Source organism: Malaya genurostris, chromosome 3 (genome assembly GCF_030247185.1).
Source record: "Malaya genurostris strain Urasoe2022 chromosome 3, Malgen_1.1, whole genome shotgun sequence".
NCBI classification, from domain to species: Eukaryota; Metazoa; Arthropoda; class Insecta; order Diptera; family Culicidae; genus Malaya; species Malaya genurostris.
The window spans coordinates 29,442,430-29,458,966 of NC_080572.1; the positions used below are offsets into that span (position 1 = coordinate 29,442,430).

The 16,537-nt window shown below is 36.1% G+C and overlaps 1 protein-coding gene across 8 annotated transcripts in view; it reads right to left on the minus strand.

Moving 5' to 3' along the window:
- Positions 1 to 16,537, minus strand: part of LOC131435504 (sphingomyelin phosphodiesterase) — a 51,906-nt gene extending 35,369 nt beyond the window's left edge. For 6 of the 8 annotated variants that reach the window (XR_009230506.1, XM_058603477.1, XM_058603480.1 and 3 more), the window contains exon 1: positions 15,976 to 16,532. The gene's annotated coding sequence lies outside the window, so the exon portion shown is untranslated. Of the gene's footprint in view, positions 1 to 15,975 lie in introns of all 8 variants that reach the window. The other 2 variants (XM_058603478.1, XM_058603479.1) reach the window with 2 other exon arrangements.

Here is a 16,537-nt window from a genome sequence, read left to right on the forward strand (position 1 = left end):
AGAAAGACATTATCACACCACTAGGTGGATTAAGAAGGGATTTTCAGCAATTCTATTACCTTTCTATAAAGAAAGGTAAAACACTGAGCGTTTCCTAGTTGAAATTTGCGGAAATGTTTATTCATCGTAATGTTGCCAGTTCGGGAGCACTGCTATTTGAATCAATGTGTTCAAAATTCCGAGCTCGAAATAGCGATCAAAACAGGCTATCCGGGAATAAAAGTTCATTGTCCACGAGTATATGGCGGAAGAACTACTACGGGTTCATAAAAGTTCATCTTCTCTGTCGGCGCGTTTTCATGATTTATATGACTTTTTCTCCTATTTACAGCTTATCGATTCCGGTATGCAGTTGTGGGTTCTTTAATCGACATGTGTTTGGCTCTCGGGTGAAATCACTACATTCGTCTATCTTTGGCGTTATGTGTGAGTTCTCGCGACGCCAGCGACGGTTCCACAACCCATAGTTCCTTAACCTCACAGACGAGCGGAAGTAAAATCAATTCTATGGGTTACCATAAAAAATGTATCACATATTTGTTGCTTTTATCAGTGTCGAAGCTTCAATCCACCCACACCTAATCATCACAAACAAGGAAATCGAAAATGTGGAAAATATTCAGTTTATCAAGACAAGGTCAGTGTAGCAAATGCATGGATACACAGTAATTGATGACCTAATTTGAGCTCTGTTGAGTGTTGAGATGTACAAATGGATTGTATAGACGGAGAGAAAGTAAGCGATTTGTCTACGCCTGCTGACCTAGGTCAACTTTCTAGTGTGATTTTAAAGATATGAGTAAATAAGCCAACCAAGAGACTGAAAATTGGTAATTCGACACTTTAGTATATCTTGAATTTTTGACATTAGAATACTTATGAGTAGTAAATAAAATCGACCAATTTCTATTAATTCATTTAAACATAGTCTGCGCCAATAAGAGGCTTTCAATTTTGTGCCTCAACTTTACTCCCCGGTTTCATTCAACGACTCAAGGCCGTGTTGAAACATTCGCAATACAATCGGGCCAACTACGTGATTCATCCTACTTCCTTAACTAGAGCTGTATTGCTGTGAGTAGACAATCTGTAGAAAAGAAAACACGAAAGAAAGGCATTTATTCACCGAACATGTTTGAAATTACATCACACATTGCGATAAAACGTATGATAACAAAAGATACCCGAGGCCCTTACACCCGCTGGGTAGCTTTGAACACAGTTGTATACGCATCGATGCAACTTATGTGGAAATGTGCATCCTACCAACGGAACAAACCAATACAAATTACTGAGCCGCATGCAACTCGCGGAGACAAAGTTTTACAGCCTTAGTAGCGACAAAGCTTCACAGTAGTAGTAGTTGTTGTAGGGTGTAGAAGTGCACGGAATATGTTCAAATAAAAAATCTTAGGCCCGATAAAACCACGCGCATACACAGGTAATAGCATGCATTCGCGCTTCCGAGCAGCCGTGTTTCAAATATTGCGGGGTGCGGTATTCACAACGTCGATTCGTGATGATGCCGCCGTTGGTCTGTTCATTCCCTTTTGTACAAAGCACGCGCGTAAAGTGAAAGTAAATTTAGTATAACAACGAACCGCCTCCACCGGCTTGGTCCAAACCATTCAATTTGATCGGGTCCAGGCCATTTCTCTTTCGTTATATTCAAGTTAAATTGGCAAAAGTGGCCCAAGTGCGCACACACATTTCTGCATATCGTAATACACAGTTCGATATGCGAGATTCGTCCATTTATTGGAATTGTTAAGCGTAGATCTTTTTCTTAATGCATGCCGAGACGTCGAAAACCCGCTTTCCCGATTGAGTTTTAGTTGTTGTATTGCGTCAATGAAAGCCATCTTGTGGACTTTAGCTATTTCCGTACATTTGATGAAACATGGCACTAACAACAGATCTCGGGACAGATTGTCGAAGTGTCATGACACGCCAGACAGTTTACTCGTTAATGGCTGGTTTTGTATTGAGGACTAGTTATGATACAGTCATCTTGTAGACGATACCTGTTAGTTAGCTGGCGGTTAAGAAAGTAAATAAAAAATGGCATTACAGCATCGACATATTTAACCTTCTGGCGCCAAGATGAATTTTTGTTCGATAAGATTTTTTATTAAGCAACGTGAAGCTTGCATAATTAGGCATCACAGGCTTTTTCAATTAGCCAATGAAAAAAGTAGTGTTCAATTACAATGTTTTTGCAGAAGTGTTATTTAATGCATTACATCTGGCAGCAGCCAAAATATTGTAATATTCAATTTTTTCTTTTATAGGCTCATTGAATATTATTTATAAACAGAATGAGCGTGAAACAAATACGTTTTTGCCTTTATATATATATATATATATATATATATATATATATATATATATATATATATATATATATATATATATATATATATATATATATATATATATATATATATATATATATAATGCTTGTTTACATTTAAACATATAAATACACTGTGAAGCAGGAATAGATTTTCAATGTCTTTGGTACTTTATACTCATTTACAAATGTCAACAAAAGGGAGTAATATCTACTCAAATTTTTCGATAAGCATATTTACCCAAAATGTCGTAATTCCCGTTGTATTCAATTTTGGGTAGGTAAGGTTTTTACAAGCGTGCTTTTAAGTGATTTTTCAAGTGATTCGAATGTGAAATTTTATTTGTGTGTCAAGATAATATCTTGACACACAAATGTTTACTTTTTGAGTTATACAAAGTTTTATGTCAGTATCTGTCACACACGACCTTGAATACAGAATATGTTTCTATACTTTGATTCCACACGGTAATAGCTATCCAACAAGCCATAGATTGTTAAAATCCGTCCATTTTCAACGGTGATATCGACATTTTTGTATAAGCGACTTTTTTCCCTATTCCAGCAGCAGGAGTTTTGAGTGCTGTATGACAAAGCAATGCTTGGGAGCAACGCGAAACACGATTTTTTATACTGTTACATACAATTGTTTCTAAATACCAAAAAGACTGTGTACCCTTTTTCATGACAATTGACCTCGGACCGATTTTAGCACAGTTCGTTTTTGGCAACATAATCGTTCGAATATGGCATATGTAAACCAAATGATATCAGCATTTTAGAGTTGAAAGTAATTCCATAACTATATTGATTTAAACTACTTATAGCAATAAATGCTCGAAGAACATAACTTCTATATGCCATACGACTCAGTTCGTCGAGATAAGCAAATGCGTGTGTGACAAATAATTTCACTCAATTTTCTCGGAGATGGCTAAACCGTTTTCTACAGACTCAGATTGATATGAAAAGTAGTATACTCCCAAACAAAGTTCCTGAATTACGTTTGGATCCGACTTCTGATTGCGGAACCACAGGATGATGATATGTGAAACGAAATTAAAATAGTGCGATTCATTTTTCTCGTAGATGACTGAACCGATCTAAGATTCAAATGAAATCTAAGAATCATCTATGGTTCAAATGAGAGGTCCTAATCCTATAAAACATCTTACTTTTTAGTCAGATCCGACTTCTGGTTTAGGAGATACAGGGTGATTAGTATAAAAATGTCCATTTCACATAAATTAATCAGGTTTATCGGATTTGCAGATTTGGATAGTCGATTACCAAATAAATTTATCTCAGTTTAAGCGGTATTCGTTTTTGGATTCCGAATGGGGTACTTTCGCACTACAATTTCTCAAAAATTTCTGCACACTCCTCAGGTGAATTTAACTGATTTCGGCTACACCGATTTTAGAATTCCGGTTCCAGTATCGAATCGTTTCTTAAAGCTCAATCAGGTCAAATCAAACTTCAAAAACAAAAATTCAAGTTAAAGGACTTAAGGTCCCATACAAAATTGGTGAATTTTATCCTATTCTGGAATTACAGATGATGAGTTTTCAAAATTCATACCGATATAGAAGATGTAAATTGTTTGGCGTTATAATTTATGGTCATTCGAATCATTTTGGGTTATGCTAGTTCCTGAGTACCGGCTCTAGAAGTACCATACATAATGATGAAACTCTAAAGTTGAGCTTACTTCGACATCTCATGGAATGTTCAATCGATTGTCACACGTTAAGATTGAAATTCGATACGATTTGCAGTTTCGGCATTACAGAGTAATGAGTGATTAAAATCTCAATTTGCCGTTTAAAATGACGATAATTAAAATAATGTCATGAGAACTAAAACACCTAAGAATATCCATGCAAAAAACACATGCGGATTGATAAAAAAAGGTATCATCTCACTGCTAGCTGGAATAATCACGTTTTTCAACCACATAATGGATTCGTTAGAATATAACTCAAATATAAAAATTATTCGACTTCCCAATTTAATCGCACGGCATGGAAATCATAATTTTTATCAATTTAAATGACGCACATCATGACTACACAAATCATGAAAAAACAATGCAATCAAATTTTCTTAGTATTATTCGGAAGTATAGCCAAGCTATACATTTCATAAAGTCGGAATCGGTCGGAGATAAATCTTCTGGCATATGCGCATATGCGAGTGTGTGTATTTGTACAAATATAGGGTGGGCCATTTAAAGTGGAAGCATCGGGTATTCTAATAACTTTTGACAGGATTGTCGGATCGACTAATGACTAATGACGCGTTGAAAGCGTCATTCCAAGATAATTTTTCCATCGAACAGTACACACCAAAAGAACGCGCTAAAATTGTTCAGCTTTACGCTGAGACCAACTTTTGTCGAAAAATCATCATGTCAGACGCATTTCTCGTTAAATGGATGCGTTAATAAGCCAAATGATCTGTTCTATGTCACTGAAAACCCTCAATCAATTCAGTAATCCGACTTGTTTCTCTTCCGTGAAAAACCCGTCTACAATTGATCTGGTTCTAACGGATCAAAGTCACATTTGTAGAGAACCGATTACACATGTTGACTTTGACATCTTCCTGTAACATTCAGACTTTCCAACGAAGCTTTAATTAATCCAATTAGTTCTATATTCAACTATCATAGAACTAATTGGTTGGATTTAAAGACCCTCATAATGGCATTCCTTCCAATAGCTAGAAATTTTTTGAAGCAGTTATCAGCTCAATGGCCAATTGTCTCAGGTTTTGTATCTTTTGATGGATAATTTATCACCCGCCGCAAATGATACAATCACTGTCCTGCAGTGGAATTGTCGAAGCATCATGCCAAAACTTGATTCATTTAAAATTTTATTGCATAGTCAAAAATGTGATGTATTTGCTTTATGCGAAACATGGCTTACTTCAAACATAGCTTTAAATTTTAATGATTTTAACATTATACGTCTCGATAGAGACTCTCCGTATGGTGGAGTGCTTTTGGGAATTAAGAAATGCTATTCCTTTTATAGATTAAACATTCCTTCGACTTCTAGTATAGAAGTTGTTGCTTGTCAAATAAACATGAAAGGAAAGGACATTTGCATTGCTTCGGTATATATTCCTCCAAGAGCTCAAGTTGGACAACGACAGCTTAATGAAATTGTCGAAGCCCTTCCTGCTCCACGTTTGATTTTAGGAGATTTCAATTCGCACGGAATGATGTGGGGTTCCGTTTACAATGATAGCAGATCATCTCTAATATATAATATTTGCGACAATTTTAGCATGACGGTACTAAATATGGGTAGCATGACACGGATCCCAAGACCTCCGGCACGTCCAAGTGCATTAGATTTATCTCTTTGTTCGACTTCAATTCGACTAGATTGCACCTGGAAAGTATTTCCTGATTTACATGGTAGCGATCATTTACCAATCATCATCTCAATTAGTAGTAACAAAGGCATTGCTAATTCAGTTAATATTCCATATGATTTGACAAAAAATATTGACTGGATTAAATACCAAAGTAATATTTCAAGTGTCTTAACTTCAATGGAAGAGCTCCCCCCACTTGAAGAATATGACTTCCTCGTTTGTTCGATTCTGGAGGCCGCAGAACAAGCCCAAACCAAACGATTTCTTGGTCCATCGTCTAACAGAAGGCCTCCAAACCCTTGGTGGGACAAAGAGTGTTCAGATGCTAAGCACGCGAAACAAAATGCTTTCAAGACGTTTTTAAAACGAGGAGGAGGAACTCCTCAGAATTTTGAAAATTTCTTGACTTTAGAAACCAAGTACAAGAGCATACTTCGGGCCAAGAAATGTAGCTATTGGAGACATTTTGTCGAAGGTTTGTCAAGAGAAACCTCAATGAGCACTCTTTGGAATACGGCCAGACGAATGAGGAATCGTAACGTGGGCAATGAGAGTGATGAATACTCCAACCGATGGATATTTGACTTTGCTCGGAAAGTTTGCCCAGATTCTGTTCCTACGCAAAGCATTATACGGGAATCTCCTCCAAATAATGGTTTTATTAATAACCCATTTTCAATGATAGAATTTTCTATAGCACTCTTGTCTTGTAACAATAACGCCCCTGGGTTGGACAGAATTAAATTCAACTTGGTGAAGAATCTGCCCGACCTCGCAAAAAGACGTTTGTTGGAATTGTTCAACAAGTTTCTTGAGCAAAATATTGTTCCGCCTGACTGGAGACAAGTGAAAGTTATCGCCATTCAAAAGCCGGGGAAACCAGCTTCCAATCACAACTCATATAGACCCATTGCGATGTTGTCCTGCATCAGAAAATTGTTCGAAAAAATTATTCTACGACGTCTCGACACTTGGGTCGAGACGAACGGTTTGTTGTCAGATACTCAGTTTGGCTTCCGTAGAAATAAAGGGACGAATGATTGCCTTGCATTAATTTCGTCTGACATCCAAATTGCCTTCGCTCAAAAGCAACAAATGGCATATGTATTTTTAGACATTAAAGGAGCATTTGATTCAGTTTCCATTGATGTTCTTTCAGACAAGCTCCACCAACATGGACTTCCAGCGGTTATAAATAATTATTTGCACAACCTTTTGTCAGAGAAGTGCATGTATTTTTCACATGGCGATTTGGCAACATTCAGAATTAGCTACATGGGTCTCCCGCAAGGCTCATGCCTCAGTCCGCTCCTCTATAATTTTTACGTGAATGACATTGACAGCTGTCTAGTAACCCCATGTACACTAAGGCAATTGGCAGATGATGGCGTGGTTTCAGTTACTGGGCCCAAAGCTATTGATCTGCATAAACCATTGCAAGATACCTTAGATAACTTGTCCGTTTGGGCTGTTCATCTTGGTATCGAATTCTCTGCGGAGAAAACAGAGTTAGTCGTCTTCTCAAGAAAGCATGATCCCGCGCAGCTTCAGCTCCATATGATGGGAAGAATGATCCAACAGGTTTTAACTTTTAAATACCTCGGGGTGTGGTTCGATTCCAAATGCACGTGGGGAGGACACATTAGGTATCTGATAACGAAATGCCAACAAAGAGTAAATTTTCTTCGAACAATAACAGGATCTTGGTGGGGTTCTCATCCGCAAGATCTAATAAAATTGTATCAAACAACGATACTTTCAGTGATGGAATATGGATGCGTTTGTTTTCGTTCCGCTGCAAACTCTCATTTTATCAAACTTGAGCGAATTCAGTACCGTTGTTTGCGAATTGCCTTAGGCTGCATGCACTCGACACATACAATGAGTCTTGAAGTTCTGGCGGGAGTTCTTCCATTAAAAGATCGATTTTGGGAGCTTTCATCACGCCTGCTAATAAGATGTGAGGTGCTGAATCCCATGGTAATTAATAATTTCGAACGACTAGTCGAGCTTCGATCTCAAACAAAATTTATGACAGTATATTTTAACCATATGTCACAGGAAATCAACCCTTCAAGATATATTCCTATCCGTGTCAGCATCCTATGTGCCCCTGACTCAACTTTATTTTTCGATACATCCATGCAGCGTGAAGTGCGTGGAATCCCGGATCATCTACGCTCGACGGAAATCCCAAAAATATTTTCAAGTAAGTTCAGGCATATTGACTCTGAGAAAATGTTTTACACGGACGGATCGCGAATTGAAGAAGCGACAGGGTTTGGTATGTTCAACAATAATGTTTCGGCCTCATTTAGGCTTCAAGAACCTGCATCTGTTTATATAGCAGAGCTAGCAGCAGTTCATTATAGTTTGAGTGTAATCGTCACATTATCTCCAAACCATTATTTCCTCTTCACAGATAGTCTGAGTGCAATTGAAGCCATTCGCTCAATCGCTGCTGGCAAAAATGAACCGTTTTTCTTGGGTAAAATAAAACAGTGTCTGAACGACATATTGAATAATAATTATCTAATCACTATAGTCTGGGTCCCGGCTCATTGCTCCATTCCAGGCAATGAAAGAGCCGATAATTTAGCCAAACATGGTGCTATTGAGGGTGAAATTTATGAGCGACCGATTGCTTTCAACGAATTCTATAGTTCGTCTCGCCAAAGAACACTTGCCAGCTGGCAAGCATCTTGGGATAGAGATGATCTGGGTCGGTGGATGCACTCAATTATTCCGAAAATATCGACAAAGGCATGGTTCAGGGGACTGGATGTGAGTAGGGATTTCATTCGTGTGATGTCCAGACTCATGTCCAATCACTACACGTTAGATGCACATCTCCTTCGAATTGGGCTCTCCGAGACTAATCATTGTGCTTGCGGAGAAGGTTATCGGGATATTGATCATGTCGTTTGGACATGCGTGGAGTATCGTGATGTCAGATCTCAACTAATAAATTCTTTGCGTACCCAAGGTAAACTATCCAATATCCCAGTTCGAGACATTCTTGCTTGTCGTGACCTTTCATACATGAAACTTATTTATCATTTCATAAAGAAAATTGGAGTTTCAATTTAATAAAGGCCCCTTTTAAGACTTAGTTCTGATCCCAGCTGCGTCCATGAGTTCAACCAATAGCTAAATTAGAATAAAAATTATGTAATGATACAAACAAACTCGGAACAGTTTATGAAATTATCAACAAAATGTCTGAAAATAACAGCTTATTTTATAATTTATAGAAGTTAATCGTTTGGTTCAAATAATATTTCCGAGTAGATTTCATAATTAATGACGAGTTACCTAAGATGATATTTAAGCTATAAGAGAATATGTTTTAATAAATTCAAAACGTTGTGACTATGTTAGAATTAAATTAGGATAAGAATGTTATGTAAAAGTGATGCTACGGCGAAGAAAAACTTATGTAAACTGCCTTAAGAAATAAACGTATTTATGAAAAAAAAAAAATTGGTTGGATTACAGATCTCACATTGAAAATCATGTGGATCATGAAACTATTTTAGAAAATTCTGCGGACATCAACACAGCAATTGATAATTTGAATCATTACATTATCGAGGCTAGAAATATTTCAGTTCCCAAAGCTCAAACTAAATTAAGTTCTCCTATCATCAATCTTCAACTGCTCATTTGGTCGAAGAATGCTCGTCGACGACAATATCAACGTTCTCGTGATCCTGCTATGAAAAACATAGTTAAGGATTTACAAAAAGAAATTAAACATAGATGAAAATTTCGCTAAAGAAGTTGAACAAATTAAACCATATTCTAAACCTTTGTGGAAATTTTCTAAGGTTCTTAAGAAACCTTAGAAACCAATTCCTGCTCTCAAGGAAGGAAATCAAACACTTCTTACAAATGGCGAAAAAGCTCAAAAACTTGCTCAGCAGTTCTAGAGTTTGCTAGAGTGTCCACAATTTTATGTCGTTTTTGCTTGAGAAAACTGAAACTGACCCAGGGTAGTTTCATCAAACAAACGCTTTTCACGAAACTGTGTTGTTTACGCGCTTAGCAACGGCGGTTTGAGCAAACCTGATATAACAACCAGGTTCGAAACTGACTCGATTTTCAGTTCAACAACGTTAAAACTAGGTTCGAAACTAGCTTCAAACAAACGGTTTGGCAGCAGTTAGGGTGGAAACTGGGTTAGGTTTGGTATCAAGCGAAAACGACATTAATTTGAACGTTGTGAGTCCTATTGAAAATGAAGTCTCACTGAAATATGATCATATTTCAACCCAAGTGTTATCACAAGGTGACATTATTGAGACGAATTTTGATGAAATTTAATCAGTTATTGGGAAACATAAAAACATGAAGGCTCCTGGTAATGATGAAATTTTAAATATTCTTATTAAAAATCTTCCCGATGTTGCCTTGAGACTCCTGGTTAAAATTTTCAACAAGTGTTTTTCATTAGCTTACTTCCCAAAAAGATGGAAAAACGCTAAAGTAATTCCTATCATCAAACCTGATAAAAATCCAGCAGAAACATCAAGTTATCGACCAATTAGCTTACTTTTTTCTATCAGTAAACTTTTTGAAAAAAAATATCTTGTTGAGAATGATGTCTCATATAAATGAGAATTTAATTTTTTTATCAGAGCAGTTTGGATTTCGTCATGAACATTCAACTACTCATCAACTTAAGAACATGATAGAATCAAATAATCTTCTGGGTTATCCACTGGAGTTGCTCTTCTAGACATAGAAAAAGCATTCGACAGTGTTTGGCACAAAGGTTTAATAGCAAGAATGTATGATTTCAAGTTTCCTATTTATTTGATCAAATGATTCAAAATTATTTAATTGATCGTACTCTTCAGGTTAGCTATCAGAATTGTAAATCTGAATTGCTACCCGAACGAGCCGGTGTTTCGCAGGGTTCGAGCGTAGCTCAAATTTTGTACAATATTTTCACTTCTGATCTTCCAAATCTACCCATTGGTTGTCAGAAATCACTATTCTGTGACGACACAAGTCTGTTAGCCACAGGTAGATATCTAAGAGTAATCTGCAGTCGCCTACAAAGAAGTTTAAATATTTTCAGTGATTATCTGTCTGATTGAATTTAAGTTTGTGAAAACCAGCTCAGAGATAGCTCTGCGAAATCGATGTGAGTTCTAACCCGATTTTTTCTAAACGCTGTTGGAACCTACAAAACCGGAAACCGATGACCGGTGTAATCAAAGTAAGTTATTTCCTGCTTGTAAACTAGAAGAATCAGCTAAAATTTACATCGTTACTTATAAATTTTAACTCTGTAATTTCAAAACCGAAAGGCGGATACGAATAAAATTGAATTTAAGTGTAAAAAGTCATTCAACCCTCCTGAAGAGTAAGATTACTTCCTTTTTATAACGCCTAATCATGCAACTCCAGAGCCGGAAGTTGTTCCGAATAATGAAAAAACATGATCATAGAAATCTTCCATTTGAATCTATGTTTTTCAAATTTGGTTATCATTTAAAAAAAATTAGGTGACATTATTTGTTTCATACACACGCATGTACATACATACATTTTGCGATCTCGACGATCTGAGTCGAATGTTATATGACACTCATTAAATCAGAACACGGACTCTATAAATAAATAGAGAACTATACTGGGTAACTTCTAAACATTCCGGAGACCTCAAAGAATTTAGGAGATAAAGATTTTGAAATCCTAGTTAAATAACAATTAACCTAGAAGTGAGAAGCTACCTTTTTTTATCAATCCGCATGTTTTTTTGCATGAATATTCTCCGGTGTTTTTAGGTTTCATGAAATTTTTTTAATGACCGTCGTTTCAAATGACAGTTTGAAATTTCAATCACTAATTATCATGTATTTTCGGTATTGCAAGTAGGATCGAAACGAAAAATTATATGAAGCCATAAAATTAATTATTGTAATATAAACGTGTAAAAATCAAATAAGGAATTCATGAGAAGTCGAAGTGAGTTCAATTGTATCAGAACTAGTTGGCTCAAGTGGCACGTTGAATAGCAGGATATGGGACTTTCATTTGAATCTAATCGGTTAAGCGATCTCTGAGAAAATTTAGAAGTTCGAAGCAGGTGAAATTCAATTGCAGGCTATAGGACCAAGAGATCTTTCATTTCAATATATGTTTGTGAAAATTCGTCCAGCCAACTCCGAGAAAAGCTACTACACTACGGGAAGACGCTTAGAACAATGTGCCAATCACACATTAACACAATGGGTCGTATGAATAAAATGTAGTAAAGTCTGTTGTTTGTAGTTTCTTCTCAAAAACAATATCCACAGAGTATAACGCGGTTTGCTATGAATAAAAAACAAGTTCGAACATGTAGTTAATGCTACTTCCGAATTTAAGCATTTGCTGCATACCGTATCGATACAGAGCCGGAAAAGCTGGCATAAGCATGCACAAAGCAAGAAAAGTCCTTACATCTGTAAAAATGCCATTTTTTAAATTTCTGTACTTCACTTTATCAGCAAACACACGAGTAGCAACCTCTAGAGCTACCTATCGAAAACTAGTAGTAAATACTACAGTTTGTAGCATGTTTTGACAGGAACGTGATCCACACGTAGCATTTACTACCGAAATTCAAGCATGCTACGTTTTATTCATACGGCCCAATGCGTTGGTACATTTATCAATACACTTTTGTTTTCAGACAGTTGCACAGTTGGGGCACACAATAGACTCGGTTTTGACAAGTAGCTGTTTCATGGGTCACAGAGTGGCACACTTAGACTCACAGTATATCACGTGTTTTTATAGAAGCAGAATATAGTTTGTGTTAAGCGACTCTCTCCTTGCTACTACACATTTTTGTGACATACACACGTATATGTCGATCGATTCAAAAGTTGATTTTCTCAGTGATTGCATAACCTTTATATACAAGAAAGGTAGCAGAGATTCATATCACTATACAAAATGTCATGAAAAAGGATGCTGTACACAGTCTTTTAGAACTAATTGGCTCAAATACAACTTTCTCGTGTTCGTGTTGCAATTCGCTTCCAAAAATCGTATTATAATAAATTGATCAAAACTCCATTTGTTCGAGACATTCTTGCTTGTCGTAACCTTTCTAACATGAAACTTCTTTATCATTTCATAAAGACAATTGAAGTTTCAATTTAATAATTGACCCTTTTGAGTCTTAGTTCTGACTCCTACTGCGTCCACTTTTAATATAAATGGTGTGCTGATAAAAACAAACTCGAAATAGGTTATGAAATCAGCATCAAATTGTTAAAAAATTTCAGCTTAATTTATAATTTATAGCAGTTAATCGTTTTGTTCAAATAATATGATATTTAAAAAAATAAGAGGAATATGTTTTATTAAACTCAAATCGTTGTGACTATATTATTATTGAACACCTTTTACTAGGATACAGAGGAAGAGTCACTTTAACAAAAAAGTCAATATCTCTGCTAAAAACAGATGGATTTCAACAAACTATAGCTTGTTTGAAGGGTATCTAAATTTTGGAATTAGTTTTGTTTTTTAAAATTGAGACAGATATTGTCAACAACTGTAAATTTTAACATAAAACTTTGTCTAGCTGAGCTGAAGTAGATCACCCGTAGTTGTACTTCGTGATTGACCGAATGAGTGGAAATGTACGATAAACCAAGAAAATAAAGCTTGGAAGAAGCAAATCATTTTCACTGTACATTCTCACTCACTCATAACTTTCCATTAAATGATCAATAGACGCCTGCTACGACCAAAGGCTGTGCTACTGAGGAAAAGGAAGGAATGTTAGTCCGATACTCGTTGTTTTTAGAGACCGCGGGTACCACTGTATCTCCACGAGCATCACGGAATAGGAGATGTGTTAATAGGGAGGGAAAGAGATCCGGATATGTTTTGGTAAACAATATGATCTAAACAAAACCTGATTTTCGATACTCAGGAGAAATATAATAAGGAATTAGAAGTAAGAAAAATATAAAATATCTCTAAGGAACGATCTCACCAGTATCCTTTTTCTCCTATTCACATTGCTGTCAACAACGCGAGATGAAGCACGACTACTGAAAATATAATAAACACTCGTGGATGGGTTTGCTGCAGACCGATGTTAGATTTTCAGCTTGTAAATTTTCACACATTCCAGAGAAACTGAAAATAACTGTTTCGACCATCTTTTTTACTATACGTATCAAACAACATATTGAAATTAGACTTTTTTGAGAGCAGCATTTAGATGCCGCATCGTACTCCTAGTGATGCCAACTTCTCTCCTGTAAATTTTGACATTAAACTTTGTATAATTTAAAAAGTAAACAAAGGATCAAAGAACGAAACCAATAGCGTTCTAGCTGACAAAAATACCTTTCATTTGCATTTGCAGTTCGTCGAGCTGAACCGATCTGTATATGAAACTCGGCTCTCCGAGCCTGTGAAGATTTTTGCAAAGTTTGAGCGAGTTCTATACCTTTTTCTATATATTAAAAACCACACAACAAGTTCCTGGAAGTAATCTTCTGAATGTCTTCAATTGTATGAATTAACAGGCGAATAACTAATAAAACAAGGGTAAAAAATTGGCGAACAATCAGAAGAAGTAATGGAGACGGGTGTTTGAAGTGGTTAGATCAGGATTTGCGATACGAAATGATGAAGTATGAAGTACATTGTTTCGTGCAACTTTATCAATTTACATTCTGGAACGTAATCCGACATGTACCTTATTTGGTTGAGTATCTTATCGGTAAGGAGAAGGCTCAGCATCTAGTGATTTATTTTCGCAAATATTAATACTTGAACAATTTCATTCTCTCGTTCTGTTCAACGTTGAATTGAATACATTTAGATAGCCTAACTATCAGAGCTGACTTTACTAATGAGAGTCCATTCTGTAAAAAAAGTATGCGATCAAAATTACACTTCCCTAATCTGTTCATGAATACTTGTGGGGATCTCTAACATACACAAACACAAACACACACAAACACACACACACACATATATATATATATATATATATATATATATATATATATATATATATATATATATATATATATATATATATATATATATATATATATATATATATATATATATATATATATAATATTTTAATACACTATATTATTGCATCCATCCGATTTCACACTGCAATTGTATGAGATTTTTGAAATTTCTTGGAATCAGATATCTTTGAACGAAGAAATGCTGTCAAGCTCCAGAACGAGTAACGGTTTTTTAATTTTTTTTTTAAATTTTCCAGAAGCGCTGATAATCAAATCCATCATGCGAGTTTACACAAAAATAGATTAAAACCAAAGATATAATGCTACGATAATCTTAGCTCTATTGAAGTTTAAGTCGACACACCAATGCCAACAAATCCTAATTAGATAACGTTAGCATTCAACAACATAGATAAATTTTCATCCCATACGAGTCAATCGGCACAGTTTAACACTTTTTCTGTTTCTCATTTATTTCTTGGCAAAAAGTGTGCCGTTTATGATAATTTTTTGTTAAAACGAGTATTTTTGAATAATTTCCCATCCTCAACCAAAACCACGAAGTGATCCAACCGACACTCGCACACGATTCATCTACCCTCCACTTGTTGAAGAAATGGTTGAGGAATTCCTTTTTCTTCAGATTGGTTGGTGCCTGGCAGCGACTGAGTTGTCTTTCACCAAACTCTCATCTTCAATAAGCTCGTTTAGTTATTCAACTCTCTACTTAAGATTTCGTTTTGCGCACTTCACTTACTTAAAATACAATTTTTCGTACATATAGGAGGCAGTGGAAACGGTTTTCATTATTCACTTTTATGCTTCTTCTCTTTCTTTCTTACAAACCGTACCTTCACAGGTTGTAACCGTTGTTATTGTAGCTGGGCATTGGTTTTTTTATTTTTCCTTTTCTAAGCAATTAGATGGAGTTGCTATTTTCGTTTCTTCCTTCTATTAGCACAACTTCGACTATTCACACATTTAACTAATCGATATATTTCGCTATGGGAAGATTGCCAATCCTTTCTTTTGTTGTTGTTGCAACCTTCCCCCGAAGACTTGCAACGCAACGGTCCAACATATTTGCTACAGTGAACTCGAAGTAATAGGAAAACAGTTTAAATATCATTAGCACTTCTTGCAACCATAACAGCATTCAAAAGAGATAACCACACTGATTACTTCACGAATGCGATGACATTCAACATAGTTAACACTTACGTCTCCTGATGGTTGTTGACTCCAGTGGCTTGAAACGTTTAGCAATGTTGCAATTCTCGCCCAGACTGGTCGTAGGTTAAATACTCCGCATGACTTAACGAGAAGTCGGAAACCGAACTTTGCGTTGAAATTATCTCCCTAGGTCACTTGATCACATTCAGAGCAATGATGCTGATGTTCAATATTCCTCGAGTCGCAGTATTCGATTATCAGCAGCAACCAGCAACACAACGAAAGAAAGAGCATTGACTTTGTTCAGCTATGCACGGCCTTAGATATGCAAATTCACTGCATTACTTTCTTCAATTAACTACTAAGCTTTGTTACTTATCGACGGTTGTATATTTGGATGGACACTCAATTGTAACATCACTACTGATCATTGTGGACTAACTGAAAAGATTTGCTTCACGTTGTGATCGATCACCGAACACGGAAACGCTAAAAATAATTAATAATCAAAATAAAAAATAGAACACGCCAAACACGCAGATGATAATTCAGAAAACACAAATGAAAACCTCGCAAAGAGAGTCGTCGTCCGCCGAGTCCCGCGGTCAAC